We start from the raw sequence: 26,784 nt of genomic DNA, 5'->3' as shown, positions 1-26,784 counted from the left end.
GATTAGGATTTTGCTCAAATCTTTCTAACTTGCTTTCGTTATTTGAGGAATTGCTTGATTCACCTACGTTACTCCATTTTTTCTTTCCGAAAACTGATTTAAGACCTTTGAAAGGTAACTTCTTTGGTGGTTGGGTTTCTCCTACGTTCTTGTTCATCTTTTTACAAAGGGATGACTCTGGATCTTCAAGTGGTGGTATGAAAGGTGTGTTGGATCCACGTGTCATTTACTACTGCAACAAAACAAAAATAAAAACATAAAACCGAACAAAAACTACTTAAAAAGTCCTACTGAGCGTCCACCACGACGTAGTAGGGAATACCACATCATGTTATCGTAGAAAATCCAAACAGAAACGAAAAACGAAGGGAAAATGTAAAATAACTGAGTTTACGTCGTGAGCTTAAGGCCCACATCGTGAACTCAGTTCTAAAAAAGCTAATGCTCAAAATTAACTTTTTGCAGGTTTTACCCCACAAAAATGATCGATTAAACTAAAGCAAATAAAATTTAAACTAAATAGTCTTTCCCTGGCAACGACACCAAAAACTTGATGCGTGTCCAAATACACCTAATTTTACCTCTTTTCTGACTAGCTATTCGATTAAAGGCAGTGTACCCTTTCACAAATAATGTAGCACAAACAATTGTGTATCGAACACATGGAACGGTTTTAATTAACTAATTTATCTACTAAATACTAATCTAAGAAAACAGCAAAAAGTTAATTTGGTTTTTATCCGATTTTGCAAGTTCAGACAAACTTGTTCACTTAACTATCAAATTTAATTAATTAATAAAAACACTTGTGTTTAGTTTGAATCCACTTCTCCTCAATGGTTAGCTACTAATTATGGATGATTCACGTTCGTTACCAATTATTATATTACCAGGTGAATTCTCGCGCGTTGCGCAGAAACAACTATATAGTTGAAGTCTTTACAAATATATGTTTTCTTTTTAAATAAAACAATAACGTTGGTTAAATTTGATATAATAATTTTTATACTAAATTGATATAATATATTGATTATTTTGAATTATATGATAATATATACATCTGTTATAACTTCATAATCTTAATCGTTTGAATGACTTCTACCCGAGAGTTACACATGCATAAATATAAATATAATATATGGTTTAATGTTGTTTATTGTTGTTGTTATTGTTAATTATTATTTTTAAATTTATTTTCTTAATGTTTTAGTTTCTATCATTAAAATTATTTAAAACATCAAACATTATTTTTTGATTTTAAAGTTAATAATATAATCATTTATATAGAGATATTTTTAAATATTGTTATTGTAAGTTATTTTAAGCTACTTATTTGGAAACTTTTAATGATTATAAAAATACATTTAAGAAATATTTTAGTTAAATTGAAATTACAATTTAGTTTTTTGCATTTATCTCTATAATTTTTCACTTTTAACAATTTAAAAAATATTTTTTAGTTTTTTTAGTGGAACTAAAATTTATATTTAAAATTGACATTGTAACGTACACAAATACCTATATAGTTGAAGTTTTTACAATATATATATATATATATATATATATATATATATATATATATATATATATATATATATATATAACAATAACGTTGTTGTTAAATTTGATATAATAATTCGTATACTAAATTGATATAATATATTAATTATTTTGAATTATATGATAATATACACATCTATTATAACTTTGTAATCTCAATCGTTTGAATGATATTTACCCCCCGAATTACACATGAATAAAATTAAATATAATTTATGGTTTAATATAATTTATAGTTGTTGTTCTTGTTAACTAATTTTTTTTGAATTTATTTGCTTAATGTTTTAATTTCTATCATTAGAATTATTTAAAACAACAAACATTATTTTTTTTTATTTTAAAGGAACAATATAATAATTTATATAGAGTTATTTTTTACTATTGTTATAGTAAGTTATTTTAAAATGCTTATTTGAAAACTTTTAACGATTATAAAAATATCATTAGGAAATATTTTAGTTAAATTAAGATTACAATTTAGTTTTTGCATTTATCACTTTTAACGATTTACAAAATATTCTTTAGTTTTTTAAGTGGAACTAAAATTTATGTTTAAGACGATATTGTAATGCTATATTTATGTTCACAATTTAAGTATTTTATATAAATTGTTCAAAACTTGTAGCTTTAACTGATAATGGTTTACATTTAACACCATATTAAATGTAATAAATTATGTATAATGCGTTAAAAGTTAAAGACATAACTTTATAAGTAGAAGTAAAATATATTATTTTAAAATTGAAATTTATTTTAATTATGATTACACTTTATGTTTTGTATTTATTTAACCTTATTAACCAACTTATAATCATTATTTGAAAGACACTATAATTTGTCACTTTTAACTATTTACAAAATACTTTTTGGGTTATTTAATTTAACTAAAATTTATATTTAAGTAAACCATGCAATGTTATATTTGAATTAATAATTTAAGTATTTTATACAAATTGTTCCAAAATTGTATCTTTAAAATGTAATGGTTTACATCCAACAATATATTAAAATTAATAAGTTACGTATAATATGTTATAAGTTAAAAAACATAACTCTATTAGTAAAAGTAAAGATATTATTTTAATACTGAAATTTAGTTTATATATGATTACATTTTAGGTTTGATATTTATTTAAGCTAATTAACCAAATTATAATTATTATTAGAAAGAAATTTAAAAGTCATGTGTTTTTCAAATGAATGTGGTGAAAAGAAAAAATAGATGGGAGTTTCAAATGAATGTGGTGCAAGGGAAAATGCTTCTTTTATAAGTATATAATGATTAGTAATTTAAATAAATTTACTAATGTTTAACTAATTCATGTAGAACTATGCATAGTCACACATAGTTAAACACAGAATCTTTTATGAATCATGAATGGAGTTATGTAAGATTTATTAAGCAAACACAATTATGGTGATAATTTATGTTCTCCAGCACAGCTAAATTTAATTATCTCAATTACTTATGTAAGATTTTGTCGATCCTAGCTCTAGCAATTCAATGGTCACTAAATCACTAGGTGTCAAGTTCATGTAATTAAATAGTCACTAAGCTACACAGAACATGAATTCAAGCAATTTAAGTATCAAATATTAGCATGCTAGGTATTAACAATCAAACACAAGCATTTAACCATCTAGTAAATTCCATAATTGATAAACGAATCCATGAGTTGAAGCTTCATCTACCTAAACAGAAGTAGTTAGATTCAGCTACTCATGGCTGATAAAATAAATCCAAATTCAATAATTACAAACTTGTTAAATTTGTACCAATTCAAATTAATGGATATAATCTTCAATTACTCGTTCTTCCTTAGATGCTTAACACTTGAATTCTCTAACTTGTTTTTCTCAAGAATTCTTCTTCTAAACCCTCCAAATCTCCAGAAGTAGTACCCAATTCCTAAGTTCCAAGAATATATATATATATATATATATATATATATATATATATATATATATATATATATATATATATATATATATATAGTTTTCAAGAATTATTGCACTTCACGTCGTGAATTGAGGTGAATCCTTATCGGGCAAGGATTATGACTTCTTGTACACTTATCTTCTAGAAATACCCACTCCACGTCGTGTAAATGAAGTCTACGTCATGAGTTGAGCTTTTCGCTAGGATTTTCTTCTTTTCATTCTTCAAACCTCTAAAGTTCCGCTACTTGTCACTTTTGGTCCGTAATCTTCAAGATTGCTTATTTTAGCTACAACATACAATTCAATCTTATAAGTACCATTTATCTTTTTCAAATAACCAAATATATGTATAAAAATGTTTTAAAATATTCCCTAAAAATGTGTATAAATATGACAGTATCAATTTATAACCTATAAAACCTATTAGTGGCAACTTTTTTTCAGCAAACCCTAAATTTCGGGCTTAAAGCCCTATTTAAGGCAAGTGATGGCTAGGGTTTCCTCCATCACCTCCAAGAGCCTTGAAGAAAACCTAAACCTCTATCTCCTATATTTGAGCATATCTTTGGTGTTTTGGTTCATTTGAAGGAATGAGAATAGGATTTGGTGCATGGATCAAGGAAGCAACACCTACCATCATTAACTAGACCATTTGTAAGGATTTAAGCTTTCATCTTTATGGGTTATTATCTTAGATCTAATTTGTTTTAGCCTATGTTGTTTCATGGTTTTGGTTAGAGTGAGTGGGTGGAATAAATTTAGCAAATTTATGTTCTTTCTGAGTTCCACAATCATTATATTATGTGGATATAAGATTTGGATGTGATTTGTAAACTTTGTATGAGTTTCTGGTCACATGCCCACCTTTTTTACCTAGCTTGGGTAAAGGACATGCATGGGACATGCATGAGCCTTTGGTGCCCCTAGAATATTTCTAGAAAGTATAAGTTTAGGTCTTAATGGATTAATTTTTAATCCACTAGACTGTCTAACCCAATAAACCATGACATAGGGAGTAGACTGCCATGACGTGGGGATTGAAGGATTCGCGACTATTTTTTCAATTAGTTGCCACGACGTGGCGACCATCTGGTGTTGATTTTGAGCGTTGACTTTGATCGATGACTTTATGACTTGGTTGACTTTGGGTCAGCTACCAATTTTTAAATAGTAAGCTAAAAAGGTTTACCTTGGATCACAACACTTGTATGAAGGACTTTAGTTGGATCACAACACTTGTTTGTCTTTATGACTTGCATGGTAGACCACGGTTGGATCATGGTAGAAATTTTATGGCTGGGCTAGAATTTGGGAGTGATTGTAAGACTATGGTTGGATCATAGCGTTCACTTAGGGTTGAAATACACCCCTAAGTCTAAGCCTAATGATATGTATGGTATGTGGTATTCTGGGGAACTCACTAAGCTTTATGCTTAGGGTTTATGTTTTAAATGTTTTCAGGTACTTCCAGTTCCAAAGGGAAGGGCTCGGCTTGACAGCACAACATCCCCTAATGGATTCTCTACACTCATTATTACTTTTTTACTCAAATGTTTGAGAGATACATTTTACTATGATTTGTTTTGAACAAATGTTTGTATGGATTTGATGGTTTGAAAATGAAATTTTTTACTAGTGTTTTTGGGATGTTACAAATAGGCTTTGTTACAATAGTACTTATAGTAACTATTGTTGTCATGGTTTGTATTATCACATTTGGAATAGGAATTGTTGTTGTCAAAGAAATCATTTTTCCAATAGGTCGAATGATTGTAGACATACCTACTACAAATCCCAAGCCAGACCAGTTCCTTTTTTCTCTCCCTTGTGACATTTGTTGCATTGCAACATGTGGAGCATTTGTGTGTATTCGGACAACTAAATCAATAGTTGGTGCTAGTTATGCTTTAAAACTATGTTTAATTGAATATAGAGCCGTCAACATATGATCTTAAACATCTTATTCAGAAACTGGAGGCTAAATGAAAGTATTCATTTTTGTTTCCAAAGCAACAAACTTCGACTTGAAATCAAGAAGAACAGTTAGAAATGCTACTTCCTACTTCGATAAACCTTCTTTTTATTCTACGTTAATTGCGCGAATATCTTCGACTAAAGTTTTTACCTCAAAAATGATGTTATCGACTTTAGATTGAACACCAGAAGATGTTTCACCAACAGCTGTAATGTCAATGTTTATTTGATTACTGAAATTCTTCATCTTTGAGTCGAATGCATCCAATATTCCTTCTTTAAAATTATCAAGTTTTTCAAGAAGATTGGAATGATGTTCTTTAGCCACAATCTTTTCCTAATCATACTTGTGATTAAAAATTTTGATAGCATCTTGTGTGCAAAAATTCGACTAAAGTTTTTACCTCAAAAATGATGTTATCGACTTTGGATTGAACACTAGAAGATGTTTCATCAACAACTGTAATGTCAATGTTTATTTGATCATTGAAATCCTTCATCTTTTAGTCGAATGCATCCAATATTCCTTCTTTAAAATTATCAAGTTTTTAAAGAAGATTGGAATGGTGTTCTTTAGCCACAATCTTTTCCTCATCATACTTGTGATTAAAAAATTTGATAGCATCTTGTGTGCGAAAATTTCCAATTCGCAAAAGATAAAAAGAATATTGAAGAAAAAACAAAGTTTTCTTCCTAAAGAGAAATTGTCTTATACACAAGCCATATTGTACTCAAGGTGCTTTATGATTTATCTTGCATGAGCTGATATTCATTTTCGACCTTATAACTCCCAACCTTATGTAATCACCTTATATTTTTTTCGAATTGACATATCATGGATGTTCATGAGATTTCTTAAAATCTCAATAATCTATCTTTTCCATAAGTATGCCGATAATTTATCTTTTCCATATATCCTCATTCCCATTCTATGAAACACAATGAATAGTAACTTTCATATAAAGATTTTACATAAGAAGCATCAGTTTTATCTCTGTGCAAAATCCTCAACCAATCTTGTACTATGATACTTATGTTTAAGACAAGGACTTTCTTCATTCGAAAATTTTGACTAATATCATGAAAAAAGAAATTATTGACTCTTATTATTAAGAACTACTAAAGGAGTTCATATTAGTGAATTGATAAAACGAATTCAAGACCATAGAGAATTTGATAAAGAAATTCACCATTAAAGACTATATCATGATAAACAAAACCGAAAGCATATCATCCTTTACCTCATACTTCTATATGCATAATGATTAATTCGAGAGTACAGAACCATACAATCTCAAACATCATCTAGTCACAAAAAGAATACAAACTATGAGATTAAAAAATCTTTTTCTTGTTTTCAATGTGAGACAGTTAATGACCCTTGAAATATATGAAAAAGAAAAAAGAAAATATAAAATTTCACCTAATTACACAAAGTTGAAGCATGTCGAAGCTTTGAGGTATAAACAGTGACTTCGACATGAAAAAATTTATTGTTGATAAGAATGACATGAAAGGATTTTTAATACGAGAGCAATATTTATGATGCAATTACATTTATGGTAAAAACCTCGAAGTGAAAGCGAGTCAGAACTTCGATGATGAACAGTAACTTTGATGTTTGATGAAAAAAGATAAGCATATTGAAAAGTTTGAGTAAGATGAAACTTAGTTGAATGTAGGAGGATAACATGCTTCCATCACTTATAAGCCATTAAGAATCCTTAAGAATTATATTTATCAAGATCTTTGGTAAATATGTCAGCAAGTTGATATTTGGTTTGAACAATATGTACTTTGATGTTACCTTCTTTAACATGGTCTTTAAAGAAATCATAACGAAATGCAATGTGATTGGTCTTTGAATGCTATATTGTATTATGAGAATACATATGGAACTTTGAGAATCATAGAACAAAGGAATTTTCTTCATGTTGATCCCATAGTCATATAATTAACTTTAAATCCATATTACTTGAGAAGTACAAGTAGTAACAACAACATATTCAATCTCGACCTTTGATTTCAAAACACTGGTTTTCTTCTTAGAGTGCCAACTAACAAGTTTTCCATAAAGAAATTGATAACCTCCTGTTGTGTTTTTTCTATCTAATTGACATCCTCCCAAGTTTGCATTAGCATATGCTTGAATGAAAAATCTAGTGTTTACTGGTTACTAGATCCCAAGTGTATGAGTTCAGTTTAGATATTGAAAAACATTCTTAGCTGTTGGTAGATGTTGTTCCATTAGATTTGCTTGATATTTGTCACAATTACAAACAATAAACATAATGTTAGGTCGACTAGCAGTTAAGTATAACGATCAACCAATCATGCTTCAATAATTCTTTAAATCGATAGCTACTTTGTCAACTGGTGGACTTAGCCTGTTACTAAATGCCACAACTACTTTTGCATGAGAATAATTCTCCATTCCAAAATGTTCAAGAAAATTCTTTGTGTAAGATTCTTGATTAATAACTACATTATATACTTTTTTTTTCTAAAACCCCATTTTAAGCCTACAACAAAAATATTTTCAAGTGTAGGGATTAACCTCCACACTTTGTTTCGTTCAAATTCAGCCAAGGGTTGAATTGTTGTAACCTAATTTGGATGTTCTAAGACAATTTTGACAGTTTTAGTTTCAATTTTAGAAATGAAAACATGAAACTTGCAAAATTCATTCCTTAACATTTAAAATTTCATTCCTTTTTCTTAATTGAGCACGAGTAAAGACACATCATGAAGGATGACCAGTAACATGTTCCTTTGGATAATTAATTGTTCATTTCTCCAAAGGTGAAAAAGAAGGATCAAAATAAAGATTATCATCTTCAAAAATCTCTTCTGCATCAGAAAAATATTATGTAATAGAAATAAAGTCATTAATATCGAAAACAATATTATGTTAATCAGAGTTATATTGCTCCGCCTTAAATGTGTTTAAGAGTGTAAAGTAGGTTGTTCCCCTCAACATCAACATTAGAAGGTATATTCTCCCCCTTGACTTCAATAATAGGAATTTTTTCTCCCCCTCGACAGGTGCAATGTCTTATGCTTGAATTGTATATGACTTCTTCCGCTCGACATGTATCGAATTATCAAATTAATTGAGTTTGCTTCAAGAGCAAATGAAGAAACTTCTGAAGATATTGTTGATTCATTTAAATGCTTTTCAGTATGTTTCAATTTTTTAGAAATGTTGTTGTCTGGTGCAATAATCTCTTAGGAAATGACCTTGACAAGTTCACCACAGATCAAATCAACATTAATATCCAATGTAAGCAATGGATCAGAGACGACTTGATTATCTGGAAAAATGTTGCTTTGGGAAAATAGATTCGAAGAAACATATTTCAAATACAGAAATTAAGATCTATGAACAATTTTACTAAAAATGAAAATGAGATAAATTCTCCTAAAAACATCAAAGATTTTTGGATCTATTACCACTTGAGGTGTGAAAATAATTAAATGAATCAAACTAAAGTAAATGCAAGAATACAATGTGTAAATAATTTGTTTAAGTTCTATGATTGATCAGGAAGCAAGTTAGAGTGCACAATGGCATTGAGAGATTGATAAGTGAATGTGTGTGGAGAAGTATCAATGAAACTCTAACCTAAAACACCATTTATAGGAAAAATGCCAAGTGCTCTCGACTGACCATCAAATATATGTGCAGACTTCAACATTAAGACAACTACGAAAATGCTACACACGATAAAAAGATATATCGAACTAATGAACATTTCCATATAGACAATAACTCTACTTAAGATGGGTCCTCGAAATCAACAGTACTTGAAAGATAACTTCGACATTAAGGATTCTTCACAACAAATTATACTCTACTTCAATAATGAGAATGAAATATTGAGGAGTTTTTATTTCACATTGAAAGCATCAAAATAATATTCGATTTTTCATTTGTATGTTTTATTTTTTGTTGAATGTTTTTTAGTTGACGGTAGTTTAGCCGTTTTAAACGGCTAATTCATTGGCATCGATTTTCGGTTTATAATCATGTGACTGACTTTGGATTTGCTAATGAAGTTGTTGATTATATTTCTTTCTCCTTTTTATCCATTTGATTTCTGCTAAAAATAAATTCGATGTCTGGATTCGTATTGAACTTGAAATTAGATATAGTGTTCAAGTCATTAACTATCGATCATATTTCTAAATAATAACAAGGTCCTTTTGGATTAGCCTCATGAAATAATCAGTAATAAGGAAATGAAGAAAAGTAAGTTGTTAATTTATTATGAATTAATAAATTAATTAGAAATTATTTATGTAATTAATTAAATAGTTATAATTAATTAAAGGGAAAATGACAACCAACTTAACTTTTTTTTTTTTTTTAATAATAACAACCAACTTAAATTTTTTTTTTTATTGAAAATGACAACTTTCTTCGGAATAGCGCATTCCAAAGACAGGGTAGTCGCTCTGGAGCTCTACTACCAAAACTTTCTCTGGAATAGCACATTATTCATTTTGAAGCTCTGGTATAAGATAAGAATCTTCATACAATCCGGTAATACATTCCACACATACATTCTAAAGTACCACTGTCCAAAACAAGAATCTATATATGCTTGTCAGGCTCATACTTTGAAGTGACAGTATGGAGTTACGGACACAAGTTCCGGAGACTCGTTCAGGACAGTTATTAAGGATTAAAAAACTTAATTTTCTTCCCCTATATATATATATATATATATATATATATATGTGTGTGTGTGTGTGTGTGTGTGTGTGTGTATGTGTGCCCGCATGTACTGAGACGCTTACTGTGATTATCCATAATTATCTCTTATAACTGCTTGAAGATGAGTTTTTTAGAGAGTGATCATGAATAAAGCTTTAACAACCTGCATGTTTACATTCACTACTTTAGGCAAACCAACTTGCATACTTAGACTCGTATCGAAACTGATGTGATATACAGTTTGCAAGCTTGTTTTCTGGTTATTGGATGTGTGGCATATTTTTTCCACATTTATATTGTTTCTTTAAAATTGAAAATGTTTCTAAATCTAAAGTAATTGTTTTGTGTTCCCAAAAAAGTACAGCTCCATGCATTAATAGGCTTCTTGCTGCCTGTCATCTTCATGACTAGTTTCTGTTTAAGAGGGGACTACCTAATGACAATGTTTGTAGTAGTTTTTATCGAGGAGAACAACTAGACCCTCCTTATAGCATTTGGTATGGCTATGGAAAATAATCTCGACTGTTGTCCCTGGTTCCTTATTAGGTTAAAAGAAGCTCTTGGAGTGGCTACGAAAGTATCGTTAATAACAAATATGGACGATGTCGTTAGTTCTTGCATATGTCATGTATTCCATTATTCGCATCATGGGTATACTTCTAAGAGTGTGTTCATGTATATGTGCATAATATGCATCTCTAGCAGAATATTGGAACCTTTGTTATGGTTGGCATCCAAGTCATATACTATGTGTAATTTTGAGCAAAATGTTCTTCGACTAACCTATGATGAACATGAGGTGCTTGTCAACATCGGTAATGCGAAATGGGCAAGATCCTATTTCCCTAACATCCATTGGAATGTATTGAAAATTGATATTCCATAATTTTTGTTGGTGTTATCTGTTAATCAACGCAATGTATAGAAAATAACGCTTACCAAGGCAATTCGTGCAACAAATTTTTGTTGAATGCAGTTTCATGGTAGGTAAAATACAGTATAATATTGATTTTTTTACTTGTATAATAAGTTCCCTAACTTAAATAACAATATTTATTTTTTAAGGAGGTTCACTAGTGTACTAACCTCGTATGCATATCAAGGGAGGATGCAAAAGTTTGTTTGGTGGCATGAAACAAAGACCCCGCCCGAGAACCCGTCTATGTTCTCGTACGACATTTTCCACATTTTTTATTTTAAATAACTTATGTTGTAGATTTGAACTGTCATACATGTTCACGTAGGAGATGGCGAAATCTGGAAATAATGCCGTCATGCTATTACAATGTCACATTATACAAACATCACTTAATTAGCAGATATGGTTTAGATATATTACCAAGTTGATGTGTTTCGAACTACCTATCAGACTCAAAATGTGCACCCTCTTTCCCCTCCATCTGAATGGGAAATAACATACCCATTGATGGTCCTTTTATTGCTTATGTAATCGCAACTAATTACGCTTGTAATCAATTTTTGAAGTGATTAATGAAAGATATTATTATTGCCCCAATATTTGTTAGGTGTTACAAAGATAGAAAAGAACATAATTTACAACTACCATAAATTTATTAAACATAAAAATAACAAAATACGTAATTTTGAAAATACGAGACATCTTTTAAAACATCCCAAGCATGTCCGTATGTAAAATCAACCCCTATATATTTTTTTGCTTTTATTCCACCTTTTCCCGCTGCAAAATTACTTATTCATATTCATCCATTAATTCATTGTCAATCTTGTGATAAAGTTTGATAAAATTTTTCATCTTTGACCATATGTCTAGAAACATAGCCTTCACTTCTTCTTCAGTTCGATACTGGGCAACATTTAACTCAAAGTGAAACAAAATTTTCAAGCATAACTATTGCAATCCGTATACTAGATTTGAAAGCATGAGGAAAACTTTTTCGTCATCAATTATTACCCAAGATTGAACGAGTCAGATCTCTTCTTACATAGTCCACGGTTCTCTTCTTATATAGTCAACGGTTCTAGTTGATTTACTGCCATTTCGTAGTTCTAAAAGTTCTACAAGTTTGGAGTTCTAAAGGTTCTACAATTCCAATCTCTTATTTATAGTGGTTCATGTTGGATTCCGGAGTTCTAGGACATCATTTCAATCATTCATGTGTAGTCAAATCAATTATATACGTCATAGATGCTCGATGAATATGAGTCACAGACACATATTCCAGACATGGGTCCCGAACATTGCATTCCAGAAAGACACATTCCAAACATCGCATTTTGGACACTTATTTTAGACATGTAATACGGACTATTAATTTGCAGATGGCATGGATCGTGAACGTAGAAACAACTCGAGAATGAGTTTATCTGAGTTTGAGGTTTGGCATTGTGAAGAAGAAGGTTTTTATGTCTGTTCAGATATTAACTCGTTTCTCGAAAGACCAAATTTCCCACTCCTAGATAGAATACATGATGAAATTTTCCAAGCCATAAAGTCTACTGAGGAAGTAAACAAAAGGGATTCTGAAATAAGTCAAACACTAAACCAATGTGAAAATGATATAGTGGAACAAGTAAATGAAAATGAAAAATGGTTGCTGAAGTTATGAAAAAAGTAAAAGAAGCTGAGAAGTGGAGTTAACATGAAAATGTAGAGATTGATAGGAATCATGCAAAATGAGGCCATCTAACAGATGTTGTTACAATTAGAGGAGATTTTATTGACATCGAAGAAAACAGGTATCCCTTACAATTTCCTAATACTTGGAAACCAGTATAAGTATGTATTAGGATTTATAACGATCTTTGTACTAATGTTAATGAAAAACATTGTCATTTTAGATAACCCTACCATTCCGTTTACATATTTAAGTTTCAAAAGAAATTACAAAATTAAAATTTTATATTACATTTCCAAGATAATTAGGAACTTGCATCTGGTTCAAACTAGCAGTGTCTACATGATTTTTAAACAATTCCACATATGTTTCAATTAGGGTGAACCCATTATCAGTCAATTGGACTCGATACTTTATTGTTGGAGTTCTCCCACATGCTTCATTGATTAGGCCCATTGTGCTCACAAACTATCGTGTATCTTCACATATTATAACGAGGAGCATTTGCATATCATACAATGTCGGTTTTCTCCTCTCCTCGGTTGCAGAAGGCGGTAATGGGATTTCCATTAATACTATTAGTTGTTTCCCACATTGATAATCATGAATGAACTCTCTTGCACTCGTATAAATAATACATCATTTCTCTTCTTCAAGATGTAGCATATCATATTCTATTGAGAACTCATCCTCATCGCCTGAGTCAGTAGAGTTGGAGACTGAAATTTTTTAAATATATTAACATATTCATTAAAAACAACTTAATTGAACATATCGAATAATAAAACAAACATTACAATAACTTTTACCTTTATTAGGTTCAATTTTGAAAGCTCTTGTAAATCGAATACAACTTCTTTGTCCGTAAAGCCCACTTTTTTTAACAATATCCACGTAAATTCTTCTTTGGACTAATAGGGGCTAGTAAAAAAATTTTGGCACCAAAAAAAGTAATAATCAAATTTCATTATGGACTACGTTCTTTGTATTCTAGAACATCATTCTAGACCAAGTTCTTCATATCCCTAGAAAACATAGTTTCGAACTAATAAAACGGTCTTAAACACACTATAAGATACTTACATGCACCTCATACACGTACAACAAAAAAAACCATAAAAAATGGATATTGCAGACTCGTTCTTCATATTCCAGAGTGTTCAATGTGTTTTAGAATACATATAGTTGTCTAAAAACTCAAATGCAAGTAACTTAAAGTGTGGAACCCACTTGGTTTGACGAATCCATGCTGAAAAGTAGGTCCGAAATACGGGTAAAACAAACTTCAGAATTGTGGAATCTAGAATTTATATTCCGGATTTTTTTGTGTGGGACCAATATATATATATATATATATATATATATATATATATATATATATATATATATATATATATATATATATATATATAGCATTAGGGTATAATATTGGGGTTGGGTTGTGTGTTCGAGTTTGGAATTGCCCATTCCAGACCAAGTGGTTAGTTTAAAAAAAAAATTAGTAGTTTTGTTACCTAGAACTCAAATTGTGGTTAGTTTACTTAATTTCCCTTAATTAAAAGGCTTGAATATTAATTAATTCCTATAGATTTCTTGGAATATTCTAGAAGCCTCTTGGAAGAGGAAGTGAACAAAAATTAGGACGTATATCCTCATAAATGGCAGGTTTTGATGAGGATAAACATTATCCTTAAGATTTTGATAAACTTAAGGATTCAAGCTACTAACTATAAATAGGGTGTTAGGGATTAAACCGTAGACCAGTTATCCTCAAATATTTTTTCTCCTCTCTCCATATTCTCCTAGTTTGAAACTTATATCCTCTCTCTAAGTATATATAATTAATTTCAAATTTCCCTTTATATGGTTTTCTTATTTGCTGCTTGGAGTCTTAGGACTGACTACATGAGAGGGATTACCCATTAGGTTCTTCATCCATTACAAGATTTGTCAACCACAAGGTATGAATAAAAAGATCAAGAGGTTAGTGTTCTTACCTTTCTTTAGTTAATTTTTAAAGTAGGTTGTTGTAATTAGTAAAAGATAGATCCTAGAGTGCATGTATACATAAGGACTAATTTTTTTATTTTGAAAGTAGGTATCAATCAAAACTTATCTAAGTTTCCTAGGAGGAAATAGGAAAATATATTCTTAGTATGGAAGAGATCAATGTGAATGCTTAATTTATGCTAAGTTCCACACTAATAAAGACGATTCATTCACAGTCAGAATTCGGGATTTTACTAAAAGATAAAGTATTAGATTGGAAGAGTACAAAGTAATACACCATAACATATTTAAATATAAACTTAGAGTATATTTCAATCTAGTTAGACTGCAAAGGAAATCTATGTAACTAAAATTGATTCATTAGTTACATCATTATTGAAATCAATCATTGATTGTCCTTTGAAGTTTCTTGTGACTATAAGGGTGAACTTACCTCGAGTATGGATCCCATGTCACAAAAGATTTCATGACACATACTGTCACATTAGATATTTGTTCCTATGTTAAGACATTATAGTTAATTAAATCATATCAAAAGATAATATTGCAGATCTATTCTCTAATCCAATGCTACCGACCAAGTCTAATAGTCTGACAAAGTCATGAGGAATTAGATTTGCAAATAAATTGGCTTGGACACACGTAGTTTAGTTTTATTTTAGAATTCAAAACTTAAGTTCTATAATTCTTAATCAGATTTGGTGATTAATATGTAGAGATCATAATATATGATGGAGATCAGTCATTTCTATTTGTTTATTACTATGTTCTTTTTTTTGCATGTTTCACACCCACTTCCCAAGTATTATTATACTAAAAGCTCAACATTTGGTCACACTCCTGGACATAAGTGGTGATTTATGACTGCCATGAGCGTTAGTGGATTGTCTATATAAATTGGACATAACATAGAGATTACGCTAACACTTAGTAGTTTATACATATGGTGTTTTGTTTTTACAAGTACGTTGTGTATTGGTCTACTCCAATGCCATATATAATTGGTCGTAATAGAGGGTATGTCCATGTATGATATGGTGGGTATAAGAAATATCTAGTCAGAATTTATTTGTTCCTTTTTCCTTAACAGGAAAAGTGATATTTATTGTCACACCCCAAAACCGGAAAGGCAAGAACGTTCCAGGGCGGAGGACGTCTGACGATAAGGCTTCGGAGGACAAAGTACTCTTCGCACGAGTATTACGGGGTTTAAAATACGAAAGATAAAACTGAGGTTTAGGTTGGACTTTTGATACGAAGGACGAAAGTTTCGAGAACTTGCCGATCGAAGGGATAGAAACATATGAATTCAGTATGGTGAGGACCACGCTAACTCGTGATGAAAGAAAACAACGGACTCTATACCTGAACAAAGTTTTGGTCAAATGAACGAAACGTCTGATAAACGATGATGTATCCCTGGGGTGCTCGGTACCGTACTCCTAGTATGATCAACAATATACTCCTTGTAACTGTTCTCGTGTTTCCTGCCTTCTATTTGAAGTTAACACTCCTATGTATCGTACTGCTATGTGCGTACACATACAGATAAAAGTGCTCTATTAACTGAAGGGATACTTTTATACCATGATCCCCCATGGTACCACTACCATCGCCCGTCATATACAAGTTACGAATAATTAAGATGAGCCAGACCGTCGACTGGGTATCTCTGCCTAAAATCCTCAACCAATTAAGGAAAAGGGACCTAAGTGGAGTCACTCAGTCTAAGTCTGCAACATATTAGTTGCGCACAACTCAGATGTATATGGTGAGCCATAATAGCTTCTCTAAAGGATCTTTTAGTTCTCTTGAATATTACGACCTATTTGAACATGTGAGTTGTTATAGTTACTTTTAAGTGTCATCCCCAAATTTTAATCTTATATGAATATAAATTAATTTTAAAAGTAAATACTATTTCGAAAATGTACCACTACTCGTCGATGACTCCGGGGTAGATTCCCCTACGGTGATCATCAGAATACGTCCATCCGCTCCTGAGTTCCTGATTATCGGGCAGTTCCTCTGATTGTGTCCATTTTCACCACAGCCATAGCAGGCTTGGTTTTCTTTAGCTCCGAGGACTTGGGAGATCGGTTGAGCCAGTGCCCTGCAGTAACGGATTGTGTGTCCCTTTCCGTGGCAGTTCAGATACTACATTTCCCGGCACACTCCGGTGTGGTGAAAGTTGCACTTTCCACACTTCGGAAGGTTTCCAGCATATCGACTGGCAGGTGCTGAAGCAGTAGGCTTCATAGCAGTGGACATAGTACTCGCTCATTGCTCTTATGGGGTGTCTTGTGTTGTTTGCTTCTTCTTCCTCTTGTTCCCCGACTTCTAATTATAGTCCTCTTCCCTTGATGACTCGGGAACAGGGACTTTTACGCTGTGGCGGACTTCATGATCGATGAGTCGCTGAGCCAAGCGTTTAGCACTATCAAACGTGGCTGGGTTAGAATATAGCACATTTCCTTGGGTCGGAGCAGTCAAACCCCAAATGTACCTTTCTATCTTCTTGCTCTCCGAGGTAACCCTCTCGGGGCATAGAGCTGCTAGTTCGATGAACCAGTCCGTATAGGTCACTATGTCTGAGCCGACCATAGTGAGATCCCACAGCTCTTATTCCAGTTTTTTAATCTCGCCTAACAGTCAGTATTCTTCCCGCATTAACTCTCTTAGGTTTTCCCAACCTATTGAGTTTGACACTGATAGGGTCAGTGACTTAACATGGCTGTTCTACCATGTTAGGGCCTTGCCAGAGAAGGTGTAGGCAACAAACTTCACTTTTCTTCATTCTAGGCATAAACAGATTTCAAAGACCGACTCTGTTTTCTCGAACCATTGCATGAGGGAAACGACTCCTTCAGTCCCATTAAAGGACAATGGATGGCATCTGGTGAAGTCCTTGTAGGAGAACTCTCCCTGGCGCACCGGGACTTCACCTTGAGTAAAATCAGTAGGCGTTTCACCTCCACCTGTACTGGTGGGGTGATATTGAGCCATGGCTGTTGCCACAGCCGCGGCCACTGCAACGTTCAGAGTTGTTGCATCGATTTGTGGAGAAGGTATTGGAGTTATCGGGGTAGCGTGTCTGGGTGATCTGTGAGAAGGCATCTTTGCTAAAAAGAAAACAAGGATGAAACGGAATAAGTCTATAGCAATGGACACAAGCCGAAAGCTGAAAAGCCAAGGTTATCCTAGTTCTGGACGTATCGGGTCCTGACTTCCATAAGGTTCTAGAAACAATTCATGAACGAGTCTATACCTAATAAAATCAATGAATTTGAAATAACTATCCTCGAATGAATGTCTGTTTCCTGAATAACTGTTACCAACTGCATGTAATAAAATAATCCTAACACATATAATGTGAGCTGTGTTTCCACTCGCTCAATAAATTAACACGATTATTTAATTATTAGTGTGATGTGTAAGACGTTTTGGTTACTTCGGCTGATCATTCTTGAAAACTTCTCATGAACTTGCTCTTGCTCCTCCTAAACTCTTCTATTGTCTACTATGAGGAAGTGGTTATGTTTATCTGGGCTTGTCGTGCGAAAATGAAAGTGACTAAAGAACCTATGAGCTTTTAAGGTAAGTTTATGGGGTGATCCTTACGGAATCCTCCTATAATTGTACAAGGTACACCAGTTTGTATTGTATATAATTGAATATCAAATAGACCTTCGAATAATTGATCCCACCTCAACATTACTTCCTTAAGAGGAATGGATAGCGAAGCGTCGGTCACAGATTCTATGTCTATAAGATCTTGATTGTATATAAAACTTTATGAATATACCATGTAAGATTATAGACCTATCTGCAAGGGTATTTTAAGTTATCACATAATTTATTTATCTGGACCAAAATAATCCTATAGTATTCTAACGTAATGTACTTGGTATGTTCTAAACTTGTTATCGCGCTATCGTATCATAGAATACTCCCATAGTACTCTAACTCTAATTGTACTAATTGTACTTGTTCTGGCGTTCTCTTGACTGGTGTTCAGGTAAGTTTTATCTCTGTTGCAACACCACATCATTCCCAAACACATGTCGGTCACATCTGGAATGAATTTAGTTGATCAGGCTATATTGACCCTAGCTATGATTACATAACTTTTAGGTTGACGACAATGTCCAACCTTTAAATACTTTAGTTCTCTTCTCCTCGTGACACTAGTTCTATTATGTACACATATAAGAAAGTAGGTATATTTTTATAACTTGTAGTTATACTGTAAAATATATCATTATCTAGAGCACTTAAGCCCCATTGCATTTATATATGTATATCTTTTATCGGTTGATATACTTAGTTCACTATAAACAATGCTCTGATACCAATCTGTCACACCCCAAAACCGGAACGGCGGAAACATTCGGGGGCGGAGGACGTCATGTTTAGTATCACGAGATATGTATATGGTAAACAAGTAATGAACAACCATTTCACTTAGAAAGAAAGTGTTTACAATGTGTGTGTGTTCACAAAACATAGAAGTCATAAACAAATAACAAAACAAGACTTGAAGCTATAATGCTCCATCTTCTAAATTCCCAGCACGAGCACCTGTCTAATAGTCTCCTGTGAATACAAGTTATTTGAAAGAGTTGATCAACAATAAAGCTGGTGAGTTCATAAGATTTCAATGATGTGAGTAAGCTGTAAAATGTGGTTGAAAATGTATATGTACATGTGATGTAAACTGTAAGTTCTGTTTTGAAAAGTTCGCATGTTCCTTAAGAAAATCCTATATTTCCTACTTGAATGAAAGTTAAGTAAAATGACACTACAAGCCTTTCTATGCATACTAAGTGGGTACAAGTTATATATACTCAGAGTAAAAAAACAATTGATTGTGCGCATCTGCCCTGAGCTCACAACCCAGTGGGGAATAGAAAGTAAGGCAGATAGCACACATTCAATTGGTTGTTAGATCGTTGTCATATATAACCCTAGTGTATTCACTTGTTACTCATGGAGTTATTTGTAATGGTTCCTTTATATTTAATGGAAAGTTCTTTTAAGAGAACCTATATTTCTTATAGTAAGATATTGGCCACAGTGACTACTTCTATAATAGCTTTGTTTATACTGCTATATATAATCTGATATCGGGTAGAAAGTTAACTAGGTGAATCTGCCCTAAGTCCACAACCCAACGAGGACAGGAAGTAAGGCAGAAAACACACATTTAACTATCTATTGGGTATTAGTTTTATATACAAACATGGTGTATCAACTAAGGTGTTATAGAGTTATTTACCTAAAGTGTTTAAGTATATACTGGCTTAATAAAATGGATTAAGCCCTTATTTGGGAAGTTTCTAGTTTTGTATACCAAAAGTAATGACTTTGAAAAGTATGTTTTGTACTAGAAAAGATGTTCTTTGACTCTGTGTCCTATAACCTAATCCATACCTGGTACCCTATGATGACTTAATGTATACTAAGCATTAATATATATATATATATATATATATATATATATATATATATATATATATATATATATATATATATATATATATATAGGTTCGGGTAGATAGTAGATTGGGTGAACTCGTTCCAAGCCCACAATCCAACGAGAACAAGAAATGAAGCGAAGAGCACACATCCTATTAGTTTTCGGAATCTATTAGTATATATGTATCCTATAGTGTATACATTAAAGAATCATAAGATTAGCATTATGGTCCTAACTTTTAAAAGTAGCCTTCTACCAAGACTCGACTGTTTTGAAAGTAGCCTTCTACCAAGACCCAACTGTACGACTATTAATAACATTGACACTGGAATTTTACATCCTTCTGTAATTGTCATATTGACAGTGTAAATACCGTAGTAATTGTAATAAGTGACTACTTTAAGTACTATTTTGCCTTAATTGAGGGTTAAGGCATAATGTGATGGCTAGATCCTATGCTAAACGCTTCCTTGTCAAGAGATTCTAGGAACTACACGCGAACCCTGCATGAGTGCAAGCCACGAACATCCACATTACTATGATCATGTATACCCAATATAAATATCACAATGCGTTGTGATTCATTGGTATAGTTAGATCCTAAAAACGTTCCATGCTATAGCACGTTACTATGTTCTATTCTGTTATCGTATCTATGTAAACGTATTGCGTTAGTATAGAATCATGAACTGGACTGACTCTTTGTGTGCTTCATTGTACTAGAAGTAATGAATAGCATTCTACTAAACTATACCTATAATAGTTTACAAATGCTCTACTTGGACTGTTACTGAAAAGACTCGTTTCTCTACTAAGTTATGCTTGTACTTTAAAAATGGAGTTTTGTATAACTATAAAGTAACATAACTTTTAAAAGAGTTTTGAAATGTTTTTACAACTTATAAATAACATAAGTAACATTTTGAAAGATGTTTATAACAAACATTTACACAATTATCATTGTGTTCAACTTGTATTCCCCCCCCCCCCCTTAAAACAGTTCAAATAGTTAAAAGATTCATTACGGGGTATGAACTCACCTGATGTGGGTGATTCAAACAGGTATGCGCGTACGGATGAGAAGTTCCACGAATGAGGTCCCGAGACACAACAAGTCCTAAATAACATATAGGGACACATATTGACATGAATATAGTGCTTATAAACAACTATATGAAAGGAAACACCTTCCGGGACTAGGAAACACCTTGGTTAAGTGTTGGAATCACATGTGATTCATCAAAGGGAAGTGAAATGGCATCTAAGGGTGTTTAGGGTTTTGTAACCAACTCCACTTGAGTTTACAGTTGTAAACCCATGAGTTTTACGGCCGTAAACTCATGGTACTTTGACCATTTTGTGATTTGAAGTCTTATAAGTCATTCTAAGCATTCCTACTTCATGTTTAAGCCTTAGGAAGTGATTAGGGCAACATATCACCCCTTTATGGGGTTTACGGTTTTTGGACCTTTTGACTTTGGGTTTACGTTCGTAAGCCCAAATGGTTTCAGGTCAAATGATGTTTTCAAGCTTTAAACGCTTCAAGGTAAATGTCTAGGCTAGTTTCTAGGATTAAGGAAGAAATATGGGGCATCAAAACACACCTTGGGGTGTTTATGGTTTTGGGAGATCCCCAAACCGTAAACACATATAAATGGGACATTTTGGTGGTTTTCATGTGCTAAACACATCTAAGGAAGGTTCTAGATTTGTTTCCATGGTTTGGCAAGAGAATAGGGACACTTTAGCACCCTTTTTAGGGTTTACGGTCCAAGAACATCTTGGACCGTAAACACCTTTGATCATGCTTTCTTGGGTGTTTTCTTGATGTTTAGAAGTGTAAGAAGGCTTATAATACTCTAGATTAAAAGCACTTCCAAGGTAGAAGCTTGAAAAGGTGCTAAAAGTCTAAGAACACTAGTGTGTGTTATTGGTGTTCTTGGTGAAACTTGAGGATCTACACTTTTGGAATGATTTCACAGATGAAATCATGTTAGATCACTAGATTAAGGTAGATATCAATTTATTAGGGCTTAGAAATACTTACAAGTTAAAGATCTTCAAGAAAAATTGGATGATACTTGAGAGAGAAATGGCTCTAATCTTGGAAATGTGAAAATATGAGAAAAATATCTAAGTCTCACTTATATAGCCTTTAGGGTTTACGGTCCCAATACCATTTTGGACCGTAAACTCCAAACTCTTGAAGTTTTGGGCACTTATTTCTATATAATAAATCCTAGGGTATCCTCTCTCCTGATATCTTTTGAAGCACTAAATTTAAAACACTCAACCTTATTCCAAAAAGCTTGAATGTTAGCAGGCACAATTTTGACTTCTGTTGAAGTGAGTGGTTGTACATAAAAAGAAATTTTTGGGTTGTCACATTTATGGGCCCCTAGATAATTTAGTGATGACATTTAATGTGTCTCGTCAGGTTCTGACTACATTGGTGTTTTGGATTTAGAAGTCAGATGTGATTGTAAGAAATCTTTATCTGGAAATAGTATTTTAAACACTGGGATTGACCTTTATCCATGTCTCATGTTCATACGAATATCTAGAAAAAGAAATAATTGATAACTTATCAGAGGAATAAAATGATTATGATCAAAGTTTGGTAGGTTCACTAATGACTACTCTTTATTATTTGAGAAGTATTCGACCCCAAATAGTTGATGACATGTACAAGTGGGAGATTGTTAGAGATAGTGTTTTAGGTCATTAACTATTGGTAATATTTGTAAATAATAATAGGGTCCTCTTGGGCTGGTCTCATTACACAATTAGCAATATGGAAATGGAGAGATAAGTTTTTAATTTATTATAAATTAATAAATTAATTAGAAATTAATTTTGGTAATAAATTATCTAGTTTTAATTAATTAAAATTATTGATTATTAACTAATTCTTACAGATTAACTGGGATATTCTAGAAGCCTCTTGGATGATGAGTTGATGAAAATTAGGATGTATATCCTAGTATACGGCAGGTTTTGATAAGGATAAGGTTTATCCTTGAGAATCCGATCGACTTAAGGATTCAAATTGTTACCTATAAATAGGGTACTAGTGATCAAACCTTATAGTTGTTTTCCTCTCATATTTTTGTTCTCCACTCTCTCCATAATTTCCTAGTTTGATGTGATTAATGTAGATTTGAGTACATATAGGGGTTAATTTGTTTATTCCGTTGCGATAATGATATATAGATGTAATAAAACCCCAACACTTTATCACCTCAATTAGGGTTTAGATGATTAAATTGTTAATTTAATTGTTTTGTTACATAATTGACCATTTAGTATACCTAAGTAGCAAATAATATTGTTGACTTCAAAAGATGTTGGTTGACATCATGAATTCACTTGGTACAATTGTTGGTTTTCTGAGCTTTTAAGAAAATCACTTGTAGTTGTATATGTTTTTGAAAACTAATACAATTTTCACATAATTATATCGAGCTAGTTCGGTAAATATGTAGTAAATTATTACTAATTGAAGAACTTGTTTTAATTGGATGATTTTTTTTAACTTGGTTGAAAAGCTTGTAATCAAGTGGTAGAAAAATATGATTTATTATTTGATAATCTCATTAATGATTCCGACCAACCTATATATTGTTTAAGAAGCTATTGCACAACCACAACTCATTCTTTCCAACATTTACACAATTATATCACGAATGTCAATTTGGTTATTTTTAGATTATTGTTTTTCAAGTTTTATAAACACATCCAGTTTTATAATTTGAACTCCATTTTTATATAGTTAATTATATGATTTGATGGTATGTTGTAATTCTTTCTAACTATTTTAGTTTTGTATAACCCAATGTTTGCTTCTTAAACAGATTCATGGTGGCCTCTTGAATTAGGGTTAGTTCCTTCTCATTATTCGATTTCTAAAATGTGTAATTGTTTTATAATTGATGCTAAGTGATGCATATCAAATTGGTTTTGTGATGGGATTAACTTCGATGTAAACTAAAATAGAACATTTCACACTTCCAAGCTTGTAAGAAGTATTGAGCATTGTTGGGTACACACACAAAAATTAATGTGATCTTTCAATCTATTTGTGAGAGCTTGTTTAGAGTAGGTTAGTAAGGCTAGGTTTAATTCAATGAGCTTGTTTTGATTATATAATTTGGTGAATGGATGACACTAGAGCTTTTTAGTATCTTCAAGTACCAACATAGAATTGAATTCAATTTGACAATGATTCATAATTATCTTGCATCACGTAGGTGAATAGAACTCGGAATTGGATTGATTTTACTCTTATTTCTAGTATTTATTTACTGAATTAATCTACTTGTTTTCAAATTATTTGTATTTATTTTTTATGCATTGGAATAAAAACATGAATATTTTGGTGTATTTATGTATTAAAACCGAGTCCCTGGAGATCAACCCTATTTTCCACTGCTACCATTATTTTTAAAGGATATGTGCAAACATGATTTTATTGTTTAATGGATTCGACACTAATCAAGTATTAATCTCATGGTGTCTACAATACATTTATAACATCTAAAACTCATTCAAAGCATTAATTGATTTGTAAATTTAAGATTCCAGCCTAGGGTTTATGCTCAACTTCATTCCAAACTCAATTTCATCAAAAGAGATAATGAATCATGTCTAGGATCATGAACACAACCTTACTTTGATTAGGAATTTGAATAAAAAAAATTAATATTCTTATAAAATTATGATTTAATCCTTAGAACCAAATAGACATGCATAAAAAAACTGGTTCCGGTTTACAATCCAAATCGGTGTCCAAACTGAAAACGCTTTACCCATGAGTTGGCCCAAGCTAGAACCGATCCGATGCAGAACCGAATCGGCAGTTTAAACCAATTCGGGATTATGACCGTTAGGAATGGTTTGGAACCGGTTTCGTTTAAAACGGTCTGATGAACTAGTTTTCTTGAGCAACTCAAAAATGCTTGTTTTTTTGCCCTATTCTAATGTCTATATAGCGGTTTATGGTTGTTACATGCTCGTTTGTTGGTCCCTTTAGGCCATATTTACCATTCGTTGATTGTATAAATAGGTATTAGATGTTGAGGCTTATCCAAACCTCTACAAAACTCTCTTGATAAAAAAATGTTCTTAAGTTAAGCAATGGATTCGGCTTCCGTAGATTCATCAAACAATGCTATTGTTGTTAGCATCAGAGAATCAAGTAGAAATCCAGCTATTTGGGGCAATTTTGATTTATGTGAAATGTTGAGCGATCCAAGAAAACTGTGATGCAAGAAATGTGGTCCTTTTTTCAGTGAAGAATGGAATTCAACATTGAAAACTCATACGACAAAGAGATGCCCCGCGGTGAAATTTAGGTCGGGGCATAATCAAACAACAATAACAAAAGATGTTACATTGTGGAATTACAAAGCAGCTAAAGTTCGGGATAGGATGGCGAAGTTCGTGGTTCAAGAATGTTTGTCTTTTGACCACTTCGACAACAAACGATTGACTTCACTTATCCAAGACACTCTCCAACCCTGATATTTCCATGTGAATCGTATTTCCATTTGATGCGATTGTATTAAAATGTGGAAATTTGCAAAAAATGAAATGATTTTAGGATTTGAAGCTTTAGAAACCAATGTAAATTTCACTTGTGATGTTTGGACGACTCCTCAAGCATCACCGGATTCGTTCCTTTGTATTACCATTCATTGGATAAATCCAAATAATAGGTTCACGATGAAGCGTACGAGTGCGTTTGAATTGTTTGAGGTGTCGCACACCGGTAGAAATATATTTAAAATATTAGATTGTGTCATCAAAATTATAAACTTGATGGAAAAGTGTTTTCTATATATTTTGATAATGCATCGAACAACACCTTCGTGGTTGGATAACTAAAATTAAAATATAAACCAATTTGTGACGGTGTTTTTTTTCCATAGTCGATGTGTAAGACATATCACTATTTGGCTGTGAAAGATTGACTAACTAGCATTGAACATATAAAAGATGGTTTCAAACAAATGCTAAAAGAGATTTATAGTTCTAGTAATGCTCGATATCATAATTATATGATTTTTGTGCCGATACGAATGCCCTTTGGTTAGGTCCGAACTGGGAAATACTTACCCGATAGAACTGCACTTGCAACATGTTTGAATGTGCCTTACGTCAAAAAGATACTTTAAAAATATTTGATGATAACCTTGCGGAACGTAATCTGGTTACGGCTTATCTGAAATCAAGTTGACATACTATCAAACTTGTTACGAAATTCTTGGAGTTTAAAAAAAACTACTTTTTTCTCAGGGGTTTATTTGCCTCTAAGTTTTTTAGTTTTAAATCAAATATTTTTAATGTGTGCAAAAATAAATGAGTTTGGAATGAGAGGCATAATGTTTGCTAATATGGTGAAACCGATAAATGCAAAGTTAAAAAATATTTTGAAAATATGCCCCTCGTTATAACTTGTTCCGCCGCTTTGAATCCGGCTCTAAATATTTGGGGGTTGAGAC

This window comes from Lactuca saligna, chromosome 5 (genome assembly GCF_052625555.1).
Source record: "Lactuca saligna cultivar CGN05327 chromosome 5, ASM5262555v1, whole genome shotgun sequence".
Classification (NCBI taxonomy): domain Eukaryota; kingdom Viridiplantae; phylum Streptophyta; class Magnoliopsida; order Asterales; family Asteraceae; genus Lactuca; species Lactuca saligna.
The sequence above is the reverse complement of the archived record's forward strand: the minus strand, read 5'-3'. Positions refer to the sequence as shown.